The sequence below is a fragment of the Ctenopharyngodon idella genome, chromosome 7, assembly GCF_019924925.1.
Source record: "Ctenopharyngodon idella isolate HZGC_01 chromosome 7, HZGC01, whole genome shotgun sequence".
Classification (NCBI taxonomy): Eukaryota; Metazoa; Chordata; class Actinopteri; order Cypriniformes; family Xenocyprididae; genus Ctenopharyngodon; species Ctenopharyngodon idella.
Window position 1 is genome coordinate 6355639 of NC_067226.1, and position 6778 is coordinate 6362416.

A 6778-nucleotide genomic window follows, 5' to 3' on the forward strand; every position below is an offset into this window, starting at 1 on the left:
TTGGTTTGTCCAAGACTAGTATATAACTGAATATTTGTTTTAAATGTTGCATGTCAGCGTCTTTCAGAGCAATTACATGATGCAGAGGCCCATTAATAGTCTGATTAACACGTATACATGCTAGACAGGCCGAATCGCATTATTTAGGTCTGTTAGTCTGACTTTGCAAAAACTGGACTGGTACAATTTCAGACTAAGGGCCAGCTTTACTAACAGCCTGCGTCAGCACAAACCCTCCTTTGGCGTTAAAAAAGTACTGTCTGGATTTACTAAGGAAATTAGCGCTGAAAAGGAGTGGACACAGTTAATTTTGCGGCTGACCTGCATATACATTTGTAGGAGTTTCCCTTTTAGATGCAAAATTTATGGGAGGAGAGTATTTAAATGAATTATGCAAGTTGATTTACTAAGGTTTGTGCTAGTCAATTTACTGGTATTTGCGCCGTTATTTAACGCCCCCAAAAAAGCATGTCTTAAACCAGATGCTAATTTGCGCTGCTCTTGGTAGAATGTGTTGGATATTATGGAAATGATCCGGCTCTGTCTGTGTTCTTTAATTTGCCCGTCGTCAGTCAATCATGCACAGAACTTTCCACTCCGATTTTATGGGATTGCGCTCTCACGCTACTTTGCCCTGTTTAGTAAATCTAGCCCTAAAAGTGTTCCTGACATTTTAAATGACAAATTATTGTTCTCAAAATGCATGTAAACATACTTATTTTAAAGAGCGTTGGGGTTCAAAACAACATTGGATAATACATTTCATTTTATGGATAAAAAACATTAAAACATTATTAAAGTATTTTCTTTTGTATCCCATATTCCATACTCCAAGTTTTTGGAGTCACATGTGGGTGAGAAAATGTTGAGAATTTTGGGTAAACAATCCCCTTAAAGTTTCTATTTAACGTTTTACAAATTACAACTGAAAAATCACTATATCATTTATATTTTTAGTGAATTGTTAACAGAGATGTATTATTCTTTTTTTCAATTCATACGTATTTTAACAAGAATGCTGAATTCACAATGATCTTCTTTGTGACGGAGTGGAAATGCTCGAAACAGCTATGGTTGCTATCACGGGGGGGACGGAAAGCAAAATTAGTGGGCTTTCAGGCAGCTGTGTGAGTTTTCTGCGCTCCGCTGGGAGATCCCTTGGCCTGCCGAGCTCCAAACAAACACCACGTTTGCGTCCTTTGCAGGGTGAGTCATGGGGTTTGCTGGGATATGATCGGGATGAGATGTGCAGGAAATGAGTTGATGCTTTCGTGCCCCTGAATGCAAAATTACTGAAGCGCCTTCCCTGCTAGTGTAGGGTGTCTTCAAAGAGCACAGAACTGATTCTACCATCTATGACTCAAAATCAACATTTGTGTTCTCTTCGGGTAATTCCTCCCTATTGTTTTTCATCACACAGCTGTAATATTTAAAGAGCACAGGTGTAAAGAGCTTTGTTTAGGATTTCATTGAGCCCAGCAGTTGACAGCTGGACTGCCCCTGTTCCCCACCCTGATACTTATGCTCAATTATCACAACTTCATTTAATTGGCCCAATAAAACAATCCAGCTGCATAAACATGTAACAGAGGGTGTGAGATTTAGAACAGGGATTTCTGTCTTGCCATGGATATACGGCCGTCTGCCAACGCAAATGAATCATTTCACACTGCGACATGGTGGTTAAAAGGTGGCTGAAGTAGAGCGCAGCTCCGCGGCACCTTGCTGGGACAACGTGTTGCTTTCTTATGCATCCATCACAGTGAACGACCCTCTTCCCAAATGGCTGTCACATAGACTTTGTGCTGCCCCATTTGGGGTGCTTTCATGGAGGGTTCTACTGTTGATCTGCCCATGTGGGGTGTTAGGATGGGGGCTTAACGTTAAGGTGATATGGGGGAGGGTCCCTGGAAGCCGTGATAGAGTAATTACATGAACTGGCCATTTCAATAGATGTGAAGAAGAACTGGTGAGCTCAACGTCTCTTGTCTTTCTTGCTCCAAAGCAAGTTCTGATTGTGGAGGCCAAATTGAATGCACCTAACAATAATGGATCTTACACAAGATTATTATATTAACCTCAAATAATAATGACGTTTTGAGTTACTGCACAATCGGCTGTGACTTATACAAATACACCGTACTCAGATCTTGACAGATCTTGTTCATACACTCAAGTATTCCTGTCTCTTGAGAGGTGTAATTACATAGTTTGGACATATTTCTCTGTTCTGCTTCCTGTCTATCCTCACTCAATTCTTTGACACATGTAGTGGCTCTTTCCTTCATCCCAACAGACTGACCCACCAGCCATCCAATCATAACTGATTAGTTTTAAAACTACCCAGAAAGCTTGTTTCCAACTTGGCCAGACTGGAAACAATCCTTCATATTACAAGCATGAATAGACTGAACTTTTCTACATAAAGAGAGAATAAGAGCTTTATTTGGAATGAAACAGGGTTATATCAGAAATGTAAGTTTGAGGTTGGTAAGATTTTTTAAATGATTTTGAACGAAATCACTGATGCTTACCAAGTGCATTTATTTGATAAAACTTACAGTAAAAGCAGTAATACTGTGACATATTACAATTTAACTATTTAGAAGAAACATTTCTTATCAAAGTTTTTTCATGAATATTTGATGAATAGAATAGTTCAAAAGAACAGCATTTATTTGAAATAGATATATTTTGTAAGATAATAGATGTAATTCTTGACCAATTTAATTAAAGAAATTGGTAGTTTGTGAACCATTGATTCTTAATACTGTGTGTGGTTACCTGGATGATCTACGACTGTTTTTTGTTTTGTGATGGTTGTTCATGAGTCCCTTGTTTGTCCTGAGCAGTTAAACTGCCCAATGTTCTTCAGAAAAATCCTCCAGCGCATTCTTCAGTTTTCAAGGATTTTTTGCATATTTGAACCCTTTCCAGCAGTGACTGTATGATTTTGAGATCCATCTTTTCACACCGAGGAGGACTGAGGGACTCAAACACAAGTATAAACTGTATAAGGAAACACGATGCATTAAGAACCGGGGGGGTGAAAACTTTTGAACAGGATGAAGAAGTCCAAATTTTTCTTATTTTGTTTAAATATCAATTTTTTTCATTTAGTACTGTTCTTCGGAAGCAACAGAAGATACTTACATGTTTCCTGGAAGATAAATGAAGTACAATTTACCTTGCTCTTCAAATTCAAAAAGTTTTCACCCCCCGGGTCTTAATGCATCATGTTTCCTTCTGGAGCATCAGTGAATGTTTGAACCGTTTTTAATAGTTGTGTTTGAGTCCCTCAGTTGTCCTCAGTGTGAAAAGACGGATCTCAGAATCATATAGTCACTGCTGGAAAGGGTTCAAATATGCAAAAGAGGCTTGAAAACTGAAGAATCTGCAGGACCTGGAGGATTTTTCTGAAGTACAGAGCTCAGTTTAACTGCTCAGAACAAACAAGAGACTCATGAACAACCATCACAAAACAAGATCATCCAGGTAACCACGTACAGTATTAAGAACCAATGGTTCACGAACTTTTGAACGGGGTTATTTTAATAAATTCAGCAATTTTTTTTTTTTGTCTTGTGGACTATATGTAAACATCTTTTATGTAAAATATCTTACTCAGGACAGTACTAAATAAAAAATAACATGCATTTTGTATAATCCCTTTTATTTTGTTAAAATTATTCACATTTTCACAGATTCTGCAAGTGGTTCCCATACGTTTTCATGCAACTGTATGTATGTATTTACATTTCATCATTTAGCAGACGCTTTTATCCAAAGTGACTTACAATTGAGGAGAACAGAAGAAATGAACAGAAGAAATTAAAGACATTTTTAAAGATATTAAAAATGAGCGCATACTAATTACCAGCAGTTATGGTCTGGCTGGACGGTCACACAAAACCTTGGCAAGATAATCTCAGCCATGTTGCTTTCAGACCAGACCTCCTAAATGTGATATTATTGTCCCTCAAGGACCAGCCAATCCTTCAGCCTTAAAGTGAGAATGTGACAAAGAAAGACATGAATGATATGTTTTTCTTGACTGATGATCTAACGCCAAGAGAGGACCCTTGGTATGGCAAGTTTATACAACACAGAGAGTTGGCCGAGCATAATTCACTTTAAAATAATTTTCATCATTCAGAGAGAAAGAATTATTTGCGGTCCCGGTGGTGATACAGGAATAGGTTCAAGCCCCTTTCCATCTGTGTCCAATCGCAGGATAATGCTATCATCACCTGTTTCCATGTGCCTCAAGAACATCTGGACCGCATTAAAACAAACACACACACAAGGTGCATTTTGTTGACTCTGTGTTTGTTCATGTATTGGCACATGCTTTAGCATTTGGCTCGCATTTGTAAATTAAGCTAAAACAACAAATTAAGATCAAAGAATGGAATGAAAAGTCTTGATTTCAAAAATCAATGCACTTAAGTTTTCAGATACCAGACTCCTTGGGGAGCTTCGAGTTTGTGTAGATTTATTGCTTTGTTAAAAAAACAAAACAAAACAAAAACACAATTATAATTCATCTGGCCGTATCTCTAGTGATTGCATAAAAGGCATTTATGATCTAGTAGTTTTAACAGTGTGTTCCTGAAGTCTATGCATATCAGATTCCAAGTATTTTTCTCATACAAAAATACAGTTTGTTTTACAAGTGAGATGCTGCTAATAATTCATACATAAAAATACAAAAATAAGCACTAAACATGGGTTGGCCTGTGAATCACTTGTCATTAATACATCTGTTTCCTGATTTTAATTGCACAAGGGGCAGGTGCCCTTATTGACAGTGTACTTTTAGTCTAAAATGTGCCTTTGGGACCACAACACAGCTGCATTGCATTTTTAACAGTGGTACATGGACTGCACAGAGATGGGAAGTGCTCTGTTAGGAAACATTTCTCCCCAAAACAGACTGGAATCTCTTTATCCATTTGTGTTCTCCCATGCAGCAGCTGTGCAGCTGGTTCTAGCTGGGAACTGAGCGCAGTACGTCTGCGGTCAGGAGGGACCTCAGCACCGGCCCTCCCATGTGCATGTAAGGAAGCTATAATGTCATGCAATTGGGGCCGTATTATTGTTGCATGAGGCTTGAGGAGTGATGTCAGAGGAAAGAGGAAACTAGCTAACTCCCAACTAAGGGAGCAGAGGTCCAGCTGAAGCTGGCTACAGCCCAACATGCTTCAAGTGTTTTTCTTTTTCACTGCCCCTTCATTTTGTCTTACTAATTAATTAGTCATGCAACAATGGGAACAGGTTTAGAAATGGCAGATGATTATGACTGAGGGACTTGCAGTGGATTTTATTGAAGGGGGGGGGTGAGAATACAAGAAATTGTGTCGAAATGTCTATTCATGTCTCGTGGTATAGAGGAATTACTGAAAGATGCATCACATATCAGGTTATTGACAATGACATGGTAGGAAGAACCAGTTTCCACTAAAACAACTGATAACAGTAACTTGCAGTGGATTTGGGGGGGGGGGGTGAGAATACAAGAAATTGTGTCGAAATGTCTATTCATGTCTCGTGGTATAGAGGAATTACTGAAAGATGCATCACATATCAGGTTATTGACAATGACATTTGAAGAAAGAACCAGTTTCCACTAAAACAACTGATAACAAGATAAATTTGCTTTTTTTTCAGTTAAGTATATAATTATACAGTTAATATGATTTGGTTCTTGGAAGAATAGAATGTGAAATGTTTGTGTTCACAGTCAAAACTCTGAATTTTGATTACATGTGTTTTCATTTTGAGCATGTTGAGATTTTTTCATAAACTCTTGAAGAGATTATTGGGGTCTTTTTATCAGGAAAGAGGCAGGATATCTAAACAAAAGTGTCTTAAATCTCTAGTTAACCTCATTGATATTTAGGAGAAACAATTGAGAAATTTAAGAGCTCTCATAAGGAATTTGTCTTTCCTGAGGGAATGAAACAAACCAAAAGGGGGATTTTGAAGTGGGCCCAAACACACTACTGTATGATTACAACCTGATCTCTTAGCTATGACAGAAGGGGAGAAAGTGTCTCCCTCTGGAGGAGGAGCTTGTAAAGGGTGCTGCAGTTCTCCGGTTCCCACCAGCTTAGCTTTCATCGCTTATCTTGATGAAGACAAATGAACACATTCTAGCATCTAATGTTGCAATCTCATTTTTCGAACATCTGAATTTATAAATGTGACTTGCATTAGTTTTATGAACTATTTGGCAAAGTGTAGAAAATCCATAGATATTTAGAGAAGATTAACAGGATTGGAAATCATGCCAGAGCCTATTTAAGAGATAATACACAAATGTTTAATTCACCCTCTAGTTCAGAAGATAGGACGGTTATATGGATCTTTTTGACTATAAATCCCCTAAAAGACCATAGGCTAATGATCAGTGAATGATACTTATCAGACTCCATAAGTGCTTCATCTAATAAATGTATGTCTCTGAGGAGAGATATTGGAATGATGATCATGATGGATGCCGCCTCGCCATTTAACCTTGGGCAGAGTCCAAGATGGTTGAAATCAGGATCCCGAAGGAACGGTGATCGTTGTGATCATTCTCACATTGAAAAAAAAAAAAAGATAAATTTGTAAGGGTGTGAGAAAGTTAATATTCATTTGTATTCTCTATGCACTACCAGGGTCATAAAAATGAAAATACACCCTTAAGAATCACACATAAAGTCTGTAATAACGCTATTTATTGATTTATCATGTTTTTCTTACTTATAAGCAGCGATTTTACACTACTGTC